General features: G+C 48.3%; 1 long non-coding RNA gene across 2 annotated transcripts; it reads left to right on the top strand.

Annotated features, from left to right (window-relative positions):
- The first annotated feature begins 1,568 nt into the window (after window positions 1-1,568).
- Window positions 1,569-17,308, top strand: LOC125551466 (uncharacterized). Of its 2 annotated transcripts, XR_015600657.1 has the most exons (7): window positions 1,570-1,930; window positions 3,060-3,137; window positions 4,363-14,760; window positions 14,821-14,856; window positions 14,977-15,060; window positions 15,135-15,199; window positions 15,277-17,308. It is a non-coding gene; the product is annotated as an uncharacterized LOC125551466 (long non-coding RNA). The 2 variants fall into 2 exon arrangements; XR_015600658.1 differs by having other exon boundaries at window positions 1,569-1,930; window positions 4,363-15,060; window positions 15,277-16,465; window positions 16,553-17,308.
- The last annotated feature ends 1,198 nt before the right edge of the window (window positions 17,309-18,506 follow it).

Here is an 18,506-nt window from a genome sequence, read left to right as displayed (position 1 = left end):
CTGGTATCTCAAGAATATCATGGAACTACATAACTTCCTATGAGTTCTTCATCTACTATTATTCCTCGCAGACTCCAATTTTCCACGGGTTCTGAGTTGTTAGACACTCGAGAACACCGATAATTGATTCCAATCTACACTTGCATTTCCATTGTTTTGTTTAACCTTTCTTGTAACCTAACATATCTAAGCAATGATAATTACCTGCTTATGTGAACACCCCGGTGTACGATCTCTGTCAGTAAGACCTTGTTACTATTGTTTATGACATTCCGGAAGCCACCGATTGACGAGAACTTTGCCTATTGTTCCGCCTCGTCTTAACGAGCAGGAAAATGGTTCTCTTCGTCCCTCGCTGTTGGGACCAACGTTGTTGCCAACATAACTGAGAGTCTATACTCTGACATGCCTTACTATCATCGCCCTTCCTACTTTTAACCCACATGGTGGGCCCATAACCCACAGTTCCACAGAATCAAAACCTGACTCTCATGTACACTCCTATTTCTAAAGTTATTCCTCACGCTTGGCTTCTTATGTAAATCCCGAGCCATTCTGATAGACGATCTATTCTGGTATCAGACGCGATACTTACTCTTGTTGTTCTGAACCCCTTTTCACACTCTGTTCCACACAACGGACGATTGTCTATCCGCTGGAGACTTCTTATTGTACCTTCTTGCTCTTGATGTGTTTTATTTGTTCAACTCGAGAGATACTCATGATTTCATTCATGGGATAATCCCATATGATTACCCCTTATATCATCCTATCATTGTCGAGCTTCCCCTTACATATTCGTATGTACGATGAAGACCCCGAAGAAAGGATGACGACTTCATCATGATGACCTGAAGCAGAGAAATGAATACATCAACATAGTAGATCGACCTCTTCAGGAAGAGCAACAAAGACCGAGAAGAACTGTTAGAAATTCGTAACCAGAACTTTCCACCTTGCTCCATCTCTTAAATCTCGGGACGAGATTTCTTGTAGTGGAGGAGAATTGCGACGCCTGGTTAATTAAGCTACAGTAACCCTCTACTAATGACGCCACATCACCATGATTACTATTGTTAGTCTCATGATAATTCAAACACGATTGAATTCAAAATTCAAAAATCAAGTCAAGTGGTAAAAGTTTTCAAACATAAAAACTAAAATGTTCAAAGTGTGGAAAATAATCCCAGGATAGTTGTCATGTTGAAACCCACATTTTTTAAAGTTTGGAATGCCCTTGTGGTGAATAAAACAGTGGCTTAAACAATAAATTAAATGCCTTTTATAAATAAAAAAATTATAAACTATTTTGTTTAGTGCCAAACTTTTTATAGCGGTAGCATATTTAGTAACACTAATTTAGGTGCTATTTAGATATTTTACATACCTAAAATATGTAGAAAATAAAATAGAAAACTAATAAAATAGGAAAGTTAAAGTAAAAAAGGAAAAGACTAAAAACACCTGTGTCTTTGGGCCATATGTGACCACAGTGCACATGGCCCAGCCCACCACAGCCTTTTACCCTTCTTCTGTTCCTCTGTACAGAGAAAAGACAGGGGACATGGAGTGGCACGTATCCACCCCCACCATGGCCGCTACCGTTGTCGTGTTGGGCATCCTGTGGTCCTCCTGGTGGATAAGAACGTCGCGCCCGACCCCGCTGAACCCTGGCCACTCCCTCGTCTCCTTCGTCTCCCACAATTGTAGCTGCGGCCGTCGTCCTCCCTACCCCGCGATAAGCCGTCTAGGAGGTTCCCCTCGTCTTCCTCAACCTCTTCCATGAAGATCTTGACGAGAGATGCATCGAGGCGACACATCGCTCCCCTTCTTCAGCCTCGGTTCCGTCGGCCCCCACCGCTGTCTCGCTGTTGTCTCGCGCTCCGGCAAGCCCCCAACCCATCTCGAGCTCGTCGTCGACCTCCCCTTGGTGAGCCTCGTTCGACCCCCTCCTTTCCCCACTCGATTCGTCGCCGTAAGCCGCCCCCACTGTCATGACCGGAGTTCCCCTCCGCGAGATCCTGACTGCGGCCGCACGCCCTGCTGCACACACGCCCCGCTGCCTTTGGCCACCACCACTACTGCGTGACTGCTCCCCTGGAGCCCTGCTCCGTCCGCCACTCCTACGTGTCGCTCCGGCCAAGGCCTCCCGCTAGCCATGGTCACCGAGCCTAGCCGGCCGCTCCCCGCACCTAGCCACGCCCGCTACTCGCCCCGCTAGGTGCTATTGCGTGCTACTACCTCAAATGTTGCTGCTGCTGGTGATGCATGCTTTGCTTCTGATGCTCCTAACTGTCGCTGCTTTGTTGTTGCTGCTTGTCGCACACTGATGCCGCTGCGCTTGCCCTGTGCTCCTACTGCTTGATACCACTGCCTAGAGCCGCTGCCGCTAGATCTGCTCCTCAATGCTATTGCTACTAGCTGCTGCTCAATTGTCGCCGGATGCTACTGCCTGAACATGGTATGTTGTATCTGTGTATCCATAGCGTGCACAGCCCTGCGCTTCTGGTCGGCTTAGTTAATTAGGGATAGGATAGTTTTAGGGATTAATTAGTGGCCAGATTAGCCTATGTGTAGATGACATGTGGGTCCCTTTCAATTAGATTAGTTTTATTCATTTGTTTAGGTACAACCTATGACATGTGGGCCACACCCTGCCCTTTTGACTAGTCAAAGTTGACTTGGTCAACTCGGATTAAAACAATTAAAATAAATCCAGAAATTTCAGAAATTGTTTTGAACTTAGAAAAATCATTAAAAAATAACTATAACTCGGATAAAAAACTTTTATACATGAAAGTTGATTAGAACAGCGTGACAAATCTGGATATGCCCTCCGTTCGTCTCTCACACGTCACTAGCATAGAGAACATCAAACTTTTCCCCTATGGTTCGTTTGTCCGAAAATGCCAAACTTCGGGAAAACATTCCCAGATGTTTTTCCCCTTCGGCCGGTATCGTTTAGTACTGCGTTAGAACCCCCTAGCTCTGTCAGTTGCCTGTCATGCATCTGTTTTCTCTGTATCTACGGTTTCATCCCCCCTCTTCTTCTCTGGTAGACCCCGAGACCACTGTCGATGCCGATGTGATCGACTACTCCATCGACGATCCTTCTTCACTTTCAGCGGAGCTTCCAGGCAAGGCCCCCCTTTGATCACCCCGATATTGCCCATTCCATTCTTTCATGCTTGCATTAGATTTTGCTACTGTAATTGATTGCTCCTTTTCTGATGCATAGCCTGCTTTTGTAACCTGCTTATTGTTACCTACCTGCTTATCCTAAACTAATTAGTATAGGTTGTTTAATGATCCCTCAGTGACACTGCTTCATCATCGATGACCAGAGCCCGTCACCTCACATCACATCACACCCCTTTTGTTGCTCGACTCTGCAGAGCTAGTATCGAGTGCCGAGGGTGATACCTCATAACGCATTCCTGATGATACTTCTGTGGTGTAGCTATTCGGTCGTGGTCATCGAGGGTGATTCCTCCTTGACCACTCCTGATAAGACTTTGTCGTGCAACCCCACAATTGTGAACCTCGAGGTGGTTCCTCTTACGTTCACCTTGGTAATTACATCGAGTGGAATCCACCGAGGGTGATTCCTCAGGTTTTCGTCCTTGATGTTTTGGACACACGGTTACCCGGCCTTTACTTGAGACCATTTTTGAAGTTGGGTCGGCCCAGAGGGGTACCCGCGAGTCGATGTGAAAGTCGGGCGGGCCCGTAGAGGACCCGCGAGTTTTCTACGAGGCACGGCCGGGCATTCTGGGCCCTTGCCGTAGGTCCACGAGACGGGGCGACGGGGTCACATTATCGTGAGTATTTGATCGTCTCTGTGAGCCCCCAATGCACTAACAGGTTTGGGTATTTATTCTGAGTTGACCTCTGGCATTTACGCACTAACTACCAAGTGAGAATAGTTATGGGCCTCGACGTCGTAGTATCAGCCGAAGCTTTCTCAAAGGTCCAGTTCACCATTGTGGCACGGTCGGGTCGTGCTGGCCATCCGAGGTGGCGCTGGTATCCACCCTGCACACAACGACCTGGAATGCAACGGGCGTTGGGCCCAAGACCCCGGAGTGCTTAGGATGTAGACCGGTGTGGACCTCCCTGCTGAGCTTAGGTAGGGCTGCAACGTGTTGATCTTCCGAGGCCCGACATTGACCCGGAAAAGTGTGTCCGGCCAGAGTAATCAAGCGTGTTGGGTAATGTGGTGCACCCCTGCAGGGAAGTTACATATTCGAATACCGTGTCCACGGTAATGGACGTTTAGACTTATATCCTGATATATTGCAACTAGAACTGGTTACTTGAGAAATGTGATGGGTATGTGGCTCTAAGATTGCTTTCTTGCAGGGAGTCGAGGAGGGATCTCTGGGCGTTAATGCTACAACATGCTTGTTAATTAAACTGCTACCCTTTACTCTTCTACATGCTGCAAGATGCTTGGAGCTACTTGAAGATGCTAGTCTTCGATAGGCTAGGCCTTCCCCTCTATTCTGGCATTCTGCAGTTCAGTCCAGATATACATACCTTCCTTTGATACCAATGCATACTTAGTATAGATCTGGTGCTTGTGAGTACTTTGAATGAGTACTCACGGTTGCTTTGCTACCCCTTTTCCCCCTTCTTTCTTCTTTCCGGTTGTTCCAATCGGATGGTGGATCCCAAGAGCCAGATGCCACCACCGACGTCTACTACTAACCCGGATAATGCTTGCTACTACGTGGAGACCGCCGACAACCAGGAGTAGTTTAGGAGGTCCCAGGCAGGAGGCCTTGCCTCTTTGATTGTTGTTGCTTTTGTGCTAGCCTTCTTAAGGCAATCTTATCTAACTTTATGCCTATACTCAGATATTGTTGCTTCCGGTAACTCTTGTGTACCGAGCTATGTATTCGAGCCCTCGAGGCCCCTGGCTTGTAATGTAAAGCTTGTATTATTTCATTTGTGTCTAGAGTTGTCTTGTGATATCTTCCCGTGAGTCCCTGAACTTGATCTTACACATTTGCGTGTATGATTAGTGTATGTTTGAATTGGGGGCATCACAGGCCCGTAAATGAGTTCCGTGGGGATAACTGCTTCTGCCCCGTAGACCAGGGAGAAGGGAGTCTACCCGGTAGCTTGGTTTCGTGTCATTCTGAGGGACCAGAAAACTATCGGTAGCTCCTCAATCCACCGCCTACCATGCTTCTCCAGCGTATCAAAGGTTCTCGTGTTGAGTCCGCGTAGCACTTCAAGGTTCACCCCTCTCAGCATGTCCATTGCTCCGGGGTGTGCCACAGAGGCAAATGAGATATTGAATCCGAGGGCATGAACATATTAAATGAAGGCGTGGCTCCTGAACTGGGTGCCATTGTCGGTAATGATCCTTGCCGGAACTCCAAAACGACACACCAGCTCTTTCGAGAACTTGATAGCTGACTGAGCAGTCACCTTTATCACGACAGTCACTTTCGGCCACATTGTAAACTTGTCGATAGCAACGAATAAGAATTCAAAGCCCACGATTGCTCGGTGGAAGGGGCCGAGGATATCGAGCCCCCAGACCGAAATTGGCCATGATAGAGGGATTGTTTGAAGAGCTTGGGTAGGCAGGTGGGTTTTCTTAGAATGGAACTGGCAGGCTTCACACCTGGTGACTAGCTCGACTGCATATTGGAGGGCTATGGGCCAATAGAATCTTTGTCGGAATGCTTTCCCAACTAATGCCCTTGATCCAATGTGGGAGCCGCACATGCCTTTGTGTATCTCAGACAGTACTTCCTTTCCTTCTTCCCAGCAGATGCACTTCAATTTCACACCGTTGGGCCTCCTTCTGTATAGAATGTCATCGACAAACTGATACATAATGGCCCTACTTGCTACTTTTTCAGCTTCATCTTGGTCGCCGGGAAGCTCTCCGGTCTGGAGGAAGTGGACAATGTGCCTGGACCAAGTTGGAGCCTAGGGCTCATCAACAAGGACTAGTGGCACCTCCTCTGCTGTGGGAGCACATGCCTCGTTCCTGGGGTCTATTGGCCCAGCTGGAGGGTGTGGTCTGGTAGGCTGTGAGGAGTTGTTTTTGGCAGGGTCTCTGCCAGGAGGGGACGGCTCTACTGGGAGAGGCTTACTGGTGTCCAACTTTCTCCTTTTCCGGGCCATTATTGCTGGGGATACGGAGGGCTGGGCAAGATGGAGAACGAAAGTCCCTTGTTCCATAGGAAGCTTCTACGTAGCACACTTTGACAGATGATCAGCTATGTTGTTTCCTGCACGGGGTATGTGCTCTGTTTGCAATCCGTCAAAGCGCTCCTCCAATCTCCTTACTTCCTCGACGTATGCCTCCATCAATGGACTTTGGTAATCTTTGTTGACTAGTCTCACCACAAGCTGTGAATCTCGTCGAATGATCAGCTTCTTAATTCTCAATCCAGCTACAATTCTGAGCCCGACAAGGAGCCCTTCATACTCAGTTGTATTTTTGGTTGCTTCTTCCTGGGCAAAATGCATTTGGACGATATACTTCAAGTGCTCGGCGGAGGTGGTGACGAGAAGCACACCAGCTCCTGCACCTTGTAGGGAAAAAGCACCATCAAAATACATAATCCATTCTTGGGGTGATTCCTTGCCGGGGATAACTGTCTCTATCACTTCCTCATCATGGCTTGGCATTCATTATGCAATAAACTCTTCCAAAGCCCTGCTCTGAAATTAGTTTATGTGCTCTCAAACCTCAACCGAAACGGGATTACTCCAAAGCCCGCTCCACTTTTTAGTCGGTAGCCTCAGGGTTTCGGAGTATCCTCTGCAACAGAAAATGAATGACAATCATGATCTCGTGGGCTTGGAAGTAGTGGCGTCGTTTCCTTGAGGCCATGATGAGACCAAAGATCAACTTTTCCACGCTAGAGTATCTCTATCTAGATGCCTGTAACAGGGAGCTGACGAAGTACATTGGGCACTGCACCACTTTCTTCCTTGTCGCGTCCTTGGGGTTGCCCTCATTGTCGTGCTCATTGATGTCCTGATCCTTCTCTAACTCTGCCAGTCCTTGATCACTCTCTGCCTCATCCACCTCTCGTGGCGCTACCAAAGCTCCATTGACCACTTGGTTAGTTGCCTCTAGGTACAACAACAACGGCTCCGGGGGTTTAGCATCAACCAAGGTAAGCACAAATGACAAGTAGGCCTTCAACTCTTGCAAAGCTGCATCTACTTCCGAGGTCCACTTCATAGGCCCTGCCTTCTTCAAAATTTTGAAGAACGATAGGGCACGCTCGGGAGACTAGGAGATGAACCTCCTTAGCGCGGCAAGGCATCTTGTCAGACGCCTCACATCCTTAGCTGTCCTTGGCGCTTGGATCTGCTCGATGGTTTTGATCTTCTCGGGGTTGGCTTCGATCCGGCGATGGGACACGAAGAACCCAAGCAGCTTGCCGAAGGGAACACCAATTACACACTTCTCCTGGTTGAGCTTCAAATTAATCTTGCAAAGATTAGCAAATGTCTCCTCCAAATCCTGTATAAGGGTGGCTCAATCGTTGGTCTTGACCACAATGTCATCCATATAAGCTTCAATGTTTCTGTGCAGCTCTGGCTCCAAACCAGTCTGGACTGCCCTTGCAAAAGTGGAACCGACACTTTTAGTCCGAACGACATGCGGACGAAACAGTACGTACCAAATGTAATAATGACCGACATCTTCTCTTCATCTTCCTCGAACATGAAGATTTGGTGATACCCAGAATATGCATCTAGAAAGGAGAGAAAATCGCAACCTGAAGTGGAATCCACAATCTGATCAATACGTGGCGAGCGGAACGGGTCCTTTGGGCAAGCTTTGTTGGGATCTGTGAAATCTATGCAAAGCCTCCACTTCCTGTTAGCCTTCTAGACTACCACTGGATTTGCCAACCATGTGGGATGCAACACTCCTCTGACCAAACCAGCTGCCTCAAGTTTCTTGATCTCTTCCGCAATGAACTGCTGCCTCTGTAAGGCCTGCTTTCGAACTTTCTTCTTGACAGGTCGGGCGTGTGGGCAGACAGTAAGCGCTGGCAGGACCTTCTTCACTTGGGGTGCAGCGACCTTGGATTTCTTGATGCTTGGACACTCCGGCACGTCATCAACATGTGTCGTGTACTCGGTGGGGGCACGCTTCTCGGACTCCTTGCCGGAGGCCCTTCAACCTCCCTTTTTTCCTTTGCTTTCCTTGGAGGGATCCACTGCTGCCGCTACCTCTGCTGCGACAGCATACCAGTACATCTTGTCCACACAAATGATTGTATCCTTCTCATCTGATGAGATGCTGATGACTCCCAGTGCCCCATGCATCTTCAAGGTGCTGTAGGCATAGTGGGATGCTTCCATGAATTCAGCCAAGGCCTGGCGCCGTAGAATCCCATTGTATGGCAGGGGGAGATCGACCACATCAAATACAATCTTCTCAGTCCGATAGTTTAGTTCTCCCCCAAACATTACCGACAACGTGATCTTTCCCTTAGGATGGTCTTGCCGGGATTAACTCATTGAAACGTGTCGGTAACCTCTAGATCTTTGTTGGGGAGATCAGATTCAGCCTAGCCCCGCCATCCACCAACATCTTTGTGACCTTAGGGTTGCGAATTGTTGGGGAGACCAACAACGGCATGCACCCTACCGCAGTGGTACGGCTAGGGTGGTCCTCCTCGTCAAAGATTATGTGCGTACAGGACCACTTGAGCGGCTTGCGAGCCTCTGGCGCTGGTTCCACGAAATTGACTTCTCGTGCCCACCGCTTGAGCTAGCGGTGAGAGGTGTGCATAGATGCACCCCCGTCAATGATGGGCGTCAGTGGCCATCTGAAACTCTTGCTCAATGGTTTCCTCTTCGTCCCCTCCATCACTCTCATCATCACAATCTTCCATCTCTCAGCCTTTGTCAGGTTTTCCTTGGCACCGAATGGGTTTGCCTGGGTGATTTACATCACCACCTCGGCCCTTACCGCCAGCACCATTCTTACCTTTTTCCTTGTGACGCTTCCCATACTCTGCTATTTGTCTCTTGATAACACTCTTGAAGTTCGTGTCCCTTGGTCCGATGAATCTTGCAATACGGCCCATCACCTTTCCCGGCTTTCTCGGCAGCAGCGGCTTCCTGGCAGTCAGCACACGCGGCAGCTTCCTTGCCGGGGGCCTCATCTTTGGCCTTCTTACCGGTACAAGGCATGCCCGATCCTTCAATAGTCGTCACTGCCTTATCCCTTCGCTTCTTACTGCGCTTCTTGCTCTTCTTCTGGCTGGTTGATTCATCATCATCTTCTGAATCAACATTGGTGCAATCTTCCTCTTCGGGTAACTTCCTTCCCTCCTCCATCCGAGGACACTTATCCATTAGGGTGTAGAGCTCCTACACAGTCTCGGGCAACCACACGTTCATCTTGGAATGAATTCGGCGGTTGCGCACATTGGACTGGAAGGCAGCTATCATGGCTACCGTATGGATATTTGGGATATTTCTTTGAACTTTGTTGAATCTCTATAAATACTTACGGAGGGTTTCTCCTTCCTTCTGCTGGAGGAGCTGCAAGTCGCTGGGTCGGCCTGGCTCTTGATTGCCGCCAGTGAAGGTGCCAATGAAATCGTGGCATAGGTCATCCCATGACGAAATGGAGTTCTCCGGCAGGTGCATCAACCAAGACCTCATATTGGAGTTGAGGGCCAAAGGGAAGTTGTTAGCAAACACCTTCTCATCTCTTCCCCCGGCATCCTGAACAGCGATGGTGTAGATGCTCAGGAACTCTGCAGGGTTCAACCTCCCATCGTACTTCTCAGGTATCACTGGCTTGAACGTGCGAATGGACGGCCAACGGACTTGCCGCAACTCACTAGTGAAGACAGGGCAGCCAACCTCGAAAGGTAGGCACCCGCCAACACCGAGAGCGGGCTCGTCAACATAGGGGCCGTCGCACCCATCGGTCCGGCGGAGGTCATCGCGGCGTTGCTCGGCAACGACGCGTGCGCCTCCTCTCCGCCTATCCTCTGGGGCTCGTCGTTGGCCTGGACATGCTCGAGGGTCAGAACAGGCCATCAAGATGTCGTGGAGGTCTTGATTATGTTGCGCTCGAACTGGCTGCCATGGCAGGGACCGCACCGTGGTGATGGCCCCTTCCGTACGGTCAGCAGCGTGAGCCGTTGCTATCGCTTAGGGAGGTTGCGGTGGGCCAGCTCGCCGTGAGCACCCAGGTTTGGCGAAACTGACCAGACTTTGGATGGTGGCACACCATTCGTCCATCTGCTCGGCCGCTGGTGGAAACCTCAACAATAGTTGAGCCCGCGCCATGGCCTCCGAAGCTGTACTTGGCAGGGAAGATGATGAAGTCGGTCGCGCCGTCGCTCAGCTCTGGACAGTGCCAGCCGTGGCAGCACTGCTCCCCCGCTGCTGCTGCGGGGAGGCCACCTGGAGGTGGTGTGGTGAAGGTGCCTGAGGGCCAGCGGCCCTGTCGGGCGCAACAGCTTGATCGACCCATCCCGGGGGAGGTGCACGCGCTGCGGCCGCACCCATGCTGGGAGCAGCCAGAGGGCGGGGATCCGCCCCGGTCCGCGCACCGTTGCTGCGGTTGTGCCCGTCGGTGGGAGAGAGGGGCGCAGATGGTGTAGCCCCGTCACCCGTACCTTGGGGAGCATGGTTGCCAGGGTGTTGCCAATGTTGCTCTCCTCCGATGCCTCTGGCTCTTGTGTCAGGCACGGGGGAAGTGGTGACAGCGCCGCCTGCTCCGACCACATCCCCAACGACGTCCATGTCCTCGTGTGTCTCCACACATCCCACAGTGTTAGAGGCTGCGGACGGCGGAGCCTTCGAGGTGGATGGGTGAGCCGAAGGGCCGGATTTCTTCTTTGGCGCCATGGTCAATGGCGCCGTCAAAGATGAAGACGGTGAAGAAGATGACATGCTGCACACGCCTTCAGGTTCGCGCACGTGAGTCCTCTACCGGGCGCACCAAAGATGTGGTGGAAAACCACGGCCACCTATGGGACCAGGAGGCCCCTTGCTGGTTCGGCAGGGGGATGTCGTGTTGCACAAAGAGCAGACGAGCATGGGGCAGCATGGCAGAGATCACGCAGACAATTTTACCCAGGTTTGGGCCGCCATGAGGCGTAAAACCCTACTCCTGCTTTGGTGGATTGATGGTGGAAAGCTGGTGGTGGAGCGTAGAACACTTGCCCGGCAATGGTTGCCTCAGGGTGGCAGTGGCTACGCGTGTATGGGGGTGTGAGTTATCCAATCTTCTAACCCTGTCTACGGTTGCCATGGGGCAACTTTTATAGAACAAGGGGTTACCACAGTGGCAAAGTAGTCATTACGCACTGATAAGATAGCAAAAAGTGCTATCATACCTAACTCTACGGGTTGATAGGGCGCATTAAATTCATCGCTCAACATCACATCGTTTGTTGCCCGGCAAGGCTGCCATGTGGCGAATGGCTGCCACTTAGTCACTTTACAGCTTGACACCACATTGATCAACGACGTGGGTCGTGCTGGAGTGGTTGGTGAGGTGGTCTCGTCTCCATGAGTCCGGGAAGGCCCTGCTGTGACACCTTGGTTGTCTCCTTCTGGGTCTGGCTTCGCCCTTTGTCGGGCTCGCCTGCCCAGCAAAGGAGGCCTTCCCCCGATGGTGTATTGCTCCTCTGGCTTGATCCTGGTCCCTCTGGTTTGTACGTTGGTCCTTCGAATTTCTTAGTCTCTTGATCTCTGACTAGGGCTGGTGCTTCAATCTTGTTCCCATGCCTGTGCACAGTCTGGGCAACAGACCCAGGGTTTGTTGCACCGACATATAGTGTTGTATTTATTTATAATTTGGTTGCCAAATCTCATGCGTTCAATGCACGTGTACCTTACTAGTATTATATCTAGTATAACATGTTCATAACCACACCATGTGTATCACCATTATATATATTCATGCATGCGTCGGTTTAAAACACTATGATCTCTTGTTCAAATATCCGAATCCACTTTTTAAAATGAATTATGATCTATGTTAGTCTTTTACACCGACACAATCCTCTTCTCTTTGTAGCTAGCACTAACTTTCTCTCATTCATGCATACGCCCGCACCCCTCTCACCCTCTCTCAGCAACCCCTCCGTCGCGCACTTTCGTAATTTCTCTTTAGGTCGTTCACCCATTGTCGTGGAATTGTCACGGCAGATGTCCTAGCAAAAGGACTTAGTCGTAGGGCCATCGCAACTAGGAAGCTTAAAGGGGTTAATCGGGACAAAGTGCACGAGTGGTTTTATACTAGTTCGGTCGCTTACGATGAAGGTAAAAGCCTACGTCTAGTTGTGTTGATATTGCTAGGGTTTCGATTACCAAGAGGCTAGTTCGCCGGCTTGGTTATCGATCTCTTGTTTCTTGCCCTAAGCCGCCACCGGGTCGTCCCCTTATATACACGGGTTGACGCCTGTCGGCCTACAGAGTCCCGGACGGCTCATAAAGCGTGTCCGGCTCGGTGACTTCTTTTACATGCCTTTTCTTACAAGTCTTTCCTTACATATGGCGGTTTACAATATTGGGCCTTAATCCGCCTCTGGGCTTAGGCCTTCTATAAGCTTTAATAAACTATCGTCTGTATTGTTTTCTGGACTTCCTTTGTGACCCGTCATTGGGACTGACCAGGCCCCTCCTGGGCGGGTCATAACTGATATCTATATCCCCAACATTAGGCCCGAGGTTGACATTGAACTTTGTTCTTTGTCAATCTTCAATACTTAGAAATAATCCGTCTTCTTGTCTTCACAGAAATTTTGTAACCCGCCATGACGTTATCTCTTGAATACACAAAAAACTATCATGATGTCATCTTCTCAACGGATCTTCGTCTTTAATGCTTTCCGAGAATCGAAGCGCCCATTTGGTTGGATAAACATTATATGGGTCTTCCTCGTTTTTCGCGCCCGCCTGTTCACTTCTCTCCTTATAAATAGGCACGCTCCGGTCTTCTCATTCTTCTCTCTTCTTCATCTTCTTCCTCTCGCAACCCCCGCTGCTGCTCGAGCCCCGCCACCGTCGCAGAGCATCTCGTCGTCGTCGACCTTGGCCGCTGCATCAACCAGAATAGGTCTAGAGAACAACGGCGACCTTCCGTGGAGGATTCGTGGCCGTAAGTATTCGCCCTCCTATTCCTCAGATCCGCATCTCGGTTTTCCGCATGTTCTTCGTAGTTCTTCGCGGTTCTTCGCAGTTCTTCCACTGCCACCTCTTCTTGATCCAAAAAGATAGATATTCTTGTGCGGTAGCTATTTGGTGCCTACTCTTGACATTGGTAGATCCCTTTTTGTGGTACAAAGGCCGCATTAGGGCTGATGCCTTCATCTGTGCTATATTTTTAGGTCTAGAAATTTTTTCATTTTGAACGGCCATTTGATCCATAATAATATCTAGAAGTTAAGAAACATGTTTGTCTCCACACTTAATCAATTTCGTTGCTGGTATTTCTCAAATGTCTGTAGTCATGGCGGCTTGCGGCACTGTCTTACTTTTCCTTATATGACATTAGCCCTTACTTAAGCCGCCATTACTCCCCTGTACCATTATCACTTAATTTAACCATTATCATTGAATTGAACCGGCATGTTGCTTTCCTTTCAGTTCGCTTTTGAACATCATGCCGTCCAAAGCGTCGACTGTGTGCAACTGGGTTCCCTCAATAGTCACTGAGGACACTCTGAAGGATTTCTTTACCATAGGTTTTTTGCTAGGGAAGAATATTATGTCCTACCGTGCGCCTGACCCGGAGGAGGAACGGCCCAATCCAGAAGATGGTGAAGTTATCATCTTTTCTGATCACATGAACCATGGCTTTTCCCCACCCGGCTCAAAGTTCTTTAGAGATGTCCTCCATTTTCAAACTCCACCCTCAAGACCTCGGGCCTAATTCCATATCTAATATCTGTAACTTCCAAGTTCTCTGCGAGGTGTACCTTCAAGAAGAAACGACTTTAGAACTCTTTAGAGAGTATTTTTATCTGAACCATTAGAATGAGTGCACCAATGGCCCTAGCCTGGAACTTGGAGGTATCTCAATTCAGCGTCGACAAGGTGCCGTCTTCCCCCTAATAGTCTTGCCAAGTCATCCCAAGGACTGGAATCAGACTTGGTTTTATTGTCAAGACACTTCACCAGCAAATGAGCATCCATTGCCGGGTTACCGCTTAGAGCGTCTTGACTCCAAATTTGCACTCCCTAACAAACTCACTGCCGCTGAACGCAAGAAGATGATACCATCCATTTAAAAGGATTAATGCTTTACTGGGGAACGGCTTAACCAGAGTTGACTTGACCTGTTGCTGGGTTGCGTGGCGGGTCATCCCTCTAAGCCGTCGATCAAAATTGATGTACGAGTATGGTGGAGGCCCAGATGACTCTCTTCGTCACAGCTCCATTCAATTAACTGAAGAAGATATTGTTTCAATGTCAACCCTTCTGGTGAATGGAAAATACGAAGACTGCAGTAAAGTCGGGTTAAACCCCTTCTGCAAGATTAACCTGGTGCCAGAGGTAAAGAAACTCTGGCCTTTCATCTTGCTTATATGTTTATAGGCTAAATCTGATTTCTGGAAAGCCAAGTACGACCACGAAGCCGCCAAGAAAGCTAGAGCCGCCGCCATAACCGCCAAGAAGACAACCCGGAGATCTAAGAAGAAGAAGAAGAAGAAGAAGAAGAAGAAGAAGAAGAAGAAGAAAAGCACGGCTGAGGATATGTTGAAGCTTGATGATACTTCTGAGTCGGAGGTAGCCCTTGACTCCCTTGGCCAACTTTTTAATAATCTTATTTACACTGATCATTGCCAGGACGACACAGGGGCCAGTTAGGCCGTGGAAGAAGAGGTAACTATTTCCTCCAACTCAGCCCATTTGCCAACACAGAAACTTCGAGTCGTAACCCGGAAAGTAAGGTTTTCACACCCTTTGGCTTATCTGGACCCTCATTTTCTTTTGAAAAAACAGCAACATGAGAGCCGCCGTCAGACCTAGAATGGTGATGAACCGCCTGCTGTTCTTCAAAAAACTCCTTAAAAACGCCAGAATGAGGTTTATTTCTTCGCCTTTTATTTTCCACTGATAGATCTTCTCCCTTGCATTACTAACTTTATTTATCTTTGCAGGAGGTGTCTCGCTCTTCTGGCGACTCATCTCAAACTCAATTCACGGCCTTTAAGACTGCCCCTGGGTAAGGAAGAAATCATCATTCCTCCATGTCTTTCAAAACTGCTTTTTATACTAACTGTTTGATAATATCCTTCTTAGTGGCCAAGCCAAGTCTAAGAAGGCTAAGGTGACTAGGCCAGCGGAAGACCCGCCAGTCCTTGCACCTGAATCAACCATGCCACCTTCTCCTCCGTTAACTGAAGCACCACAAGACCCGGTTGCCAATGCTGAAGTAGCTCCTCCTGAGCCGTCAGTTGACGATACTATCGTTAACCCTTCTGCTACCGGTCCATCCAGCTCAGCCAACCCACCATCGCCGTCAGCCCAGGACGTTCTGATCACTGGAAGCCGCTTTGTTGAGCCGGGGAATCCCACTGTGTTGGCTCGTCACACGGCTAAAAAAGAGGCTTTGGAGAGACAAAAAGTGTGTTATGATGTTTCACATTATAACCATCTGAACGCCAACGACATATTGTCCGGCTATCTCAGCCACGTGCACTCCAGCCGTGACTCAGAAATTGAAATGGTCAAGCAGTTGCAGCTGAAGTATGAGGTATATTTTTCTGGCTTACTTATATTCTGCCAGCCCCCAAATCTGTAGATTATGATAAAACCTGAATGATATGTAGACTTATGATATAGGCTAAAACTGTACCTTTAGATTTTTCTGAAGTCCAATAAATTAGAATAAACTTCACCTGTAGTCCCCAAGGGCCGGTTCACTTGACCATAAATGAGCCGGTACTTTGAATTTCATAACTATCTTGTGCCGAACTCAATAGATATTGTAGTCCGGCTTACCCTTGAGAAACTTGCTGAATATCATACATTAGCCCCCAAGTGCCAAGTGTTATTACTTTGTAAAGTACTTGGGACTTGAAGTATAGTAGAGTCATAAGAATTTGTTTTGGCATACATTAGCCCCCAAGTGTCTGGTGGTTTTGCAGTTCAAAGGCACTTGAGACTTGAATCTTGAATCTTGAGCTTTGCTACACCTGTATATGTTTTGCAAACGCCCTATCTGAATTGGGTTTGCAATTGACTAACGCTAAGACCCGGCCGGCGGATCAGGAGGCAGAAATCAAGGCTGCTGACTCCAAGCTTCAATTAAGTCTTGTTGAGACGGAAAAACTGAAAAACAGCTTGACTGCCAAGAAGAAAACCTGGGCTGAAGAGAAAACACTGCTGACACAACGCGCCGAAAAAGCGGAAGCAGCTCTTGAGGAGGTTACTACAGAGCTGGCCAGTTTAAAGAATAGGGTATCTCAAATGGTGTCCGCCATCTTTAGTAAGCCATCTGTACTAACCTTTTGTACCTTCTACTGAGCTGGAATATAAACCGCTAGCTGACCCTTTGTTTACAAAACATGTGCAGGCCCACGAAGCAAGAATCTGAGCCAAGACAACATGACTAGACTGAAGGCGGTGTATACCTTAGTGGATCAATTGTACATTGGCGCACAACGGGCACTTGCCGCTATTTCTCCTGCCAATCAAGGACCCAGCCGGCTCAGTGATGTCTTAAAAAAGCTGTCAATCTTACCCGCCAGGTTCCAAGAAGTTAAGCGATCCTGTGCCAGAGCCGGAGCTTTGACTTCCCTGAGCCACTCCAAGGCTTGGGTGCGAGATCTAGACCCGGCGGCTGTAGCCAAAGGATACCCACGGTAAAGGAAGACGGGTCTCTGTTTGAATAGGATGACTTCGTTGCTTGCGTGAGGGAGGTGCGACCTCAGGCCACCATTCTCGGAGATGAAATAAATATCGATAAATACCAGCCGGGTTTTGATTTGGACAATAAGAAGATGGCGACTCCCTCCTACAAGGTGACCAACATTATCCCGCCGGTTCATCAACATACATTTGCTCCGGATGTTGATCCAGCCGGCTTGATTGATGAAGAAGTAGAATTTATTGCTGTGAACGGTTTTGACTGGTCAAAACCCAGCTTCCAATCAGCATAAGGCGGTGAACCGGTGAGGGAGGAATGAAAAACCATCTTCATGGGCTTTTAAAACCCTTGTAATAGGTTAGTTTTGAAAACACTGCCTATTTTGCCTATGCCATCGCGCATAAGACACCGTGTGTTACTCTGTGCTTTCTGATGTTAATATATGCATCATATTTATGGTTATCTCTGCAATACTCCAGCTCTGTTCCTGTAGATAAAAGGGAAAAAACTGGCTTGGCGGTTTAGTACCGAACGGGTCAGAACACCCGGTTTATAACCAATATTTTATTATAATAGCGGAAAAACAGATGTGAAAATATCCAAGGTTGAAACAACCTTTGATTAATATAAAAAACAACTGTTCTTCAAATAACAGTCAAAACTGTATTTCTTACCTCTGGACCACCGGTTTATGTGATCCGGGTTATGAGGTTGATGATCCAAACCTTTTGAGAAGTCAATGCTTATGTATGATTGATGATTTTAATGCCTTAGCAGCTTATTGTAAAGTAGTTAAGCCGGTGAAAAGACCGTTCTGATTTGTTGAAAATTGAGACAATAACAAATCAATAAGACAAATAAGACGAATAATAGTTGGTAATCAATACAAATTAACCTTGTAGTTAAAGGTTGGGGTTTTCTGATTCGAATACGATCAGTAAACCGGACCAAAGGGGTTAAGCTAATATTCAACTACGACCATATAGCCCCCAGTGGCTTTGGCGTTGCGCCGATCAAAAGGGTACCGGCAGCTATGTTCTCTTTGGTTCGAATACGACCTATGTTTGAACAGGAACCCCCCAAATGACCTTGAGAGGTTTTTAACGACCCTGATTCGAATACGATCCAAGTCGGACCCAAAAGGGGTTAAGCTATGATTCGAATACGATCAAGAAGCCCCTAGTGAGTTTTGGCTTTTGAGCCAATCAAGAGGGTTACGACAGCTATGTTCTCTTTGGTTTGAATACGACCTATGTTTGAACAGGAAGCCCCCAAGTGACCATGATAGTTTACATCTAGATTCGAATACGATCATAAGCCGGACCAGAAAGGTTAGACTTGATTCAGATATGATCAACTCCTTAATAGTGATATTAAATAAAGATAGTAAAGATATGTAATCTTTGAAAAGGAAAAAGATCGAGGTCCTGCTTTATTACTTATCATAGTATATACAACGTCAAAGTATGTACATGATGAGAGCCGGTGGCTCAGGTGTAGTATGGCCGAAGTTGAGCAATGTTCCACGGCCGGCGGGTCTCCTCCTCCAACTTATGTGAGTCTTTGTGCTCTCGAAGGTCAATGAGGTAATATGACCCGTTGTTTAAGTTCTTTCTAACCACAAAGGGTCCTTCCCAAGGCGGGGATAGTTTGTGTGCAT

The sequence above is a fragment of the Triticum urartu genome, chromosome 4A (assembly GCF_056163025.1).
Source record: "Triticum urartu cultivar PI428250 chromosome 4A, HENAU_Tu73, whole genome shotgun sequence".
NCBI classification, from domain to species: domain Eukaryota; kingdom Viridiplantae; phylum Streptophyta; class Magnoliopsida; order Poales; family Poaceae; genus Triticum; species Triticum urartu.
The sequence above is the reverse complement of the archived record's forward strand: the minus strand, read 5'-3'. Positions and strand labels throughout refer to the sequence as shown.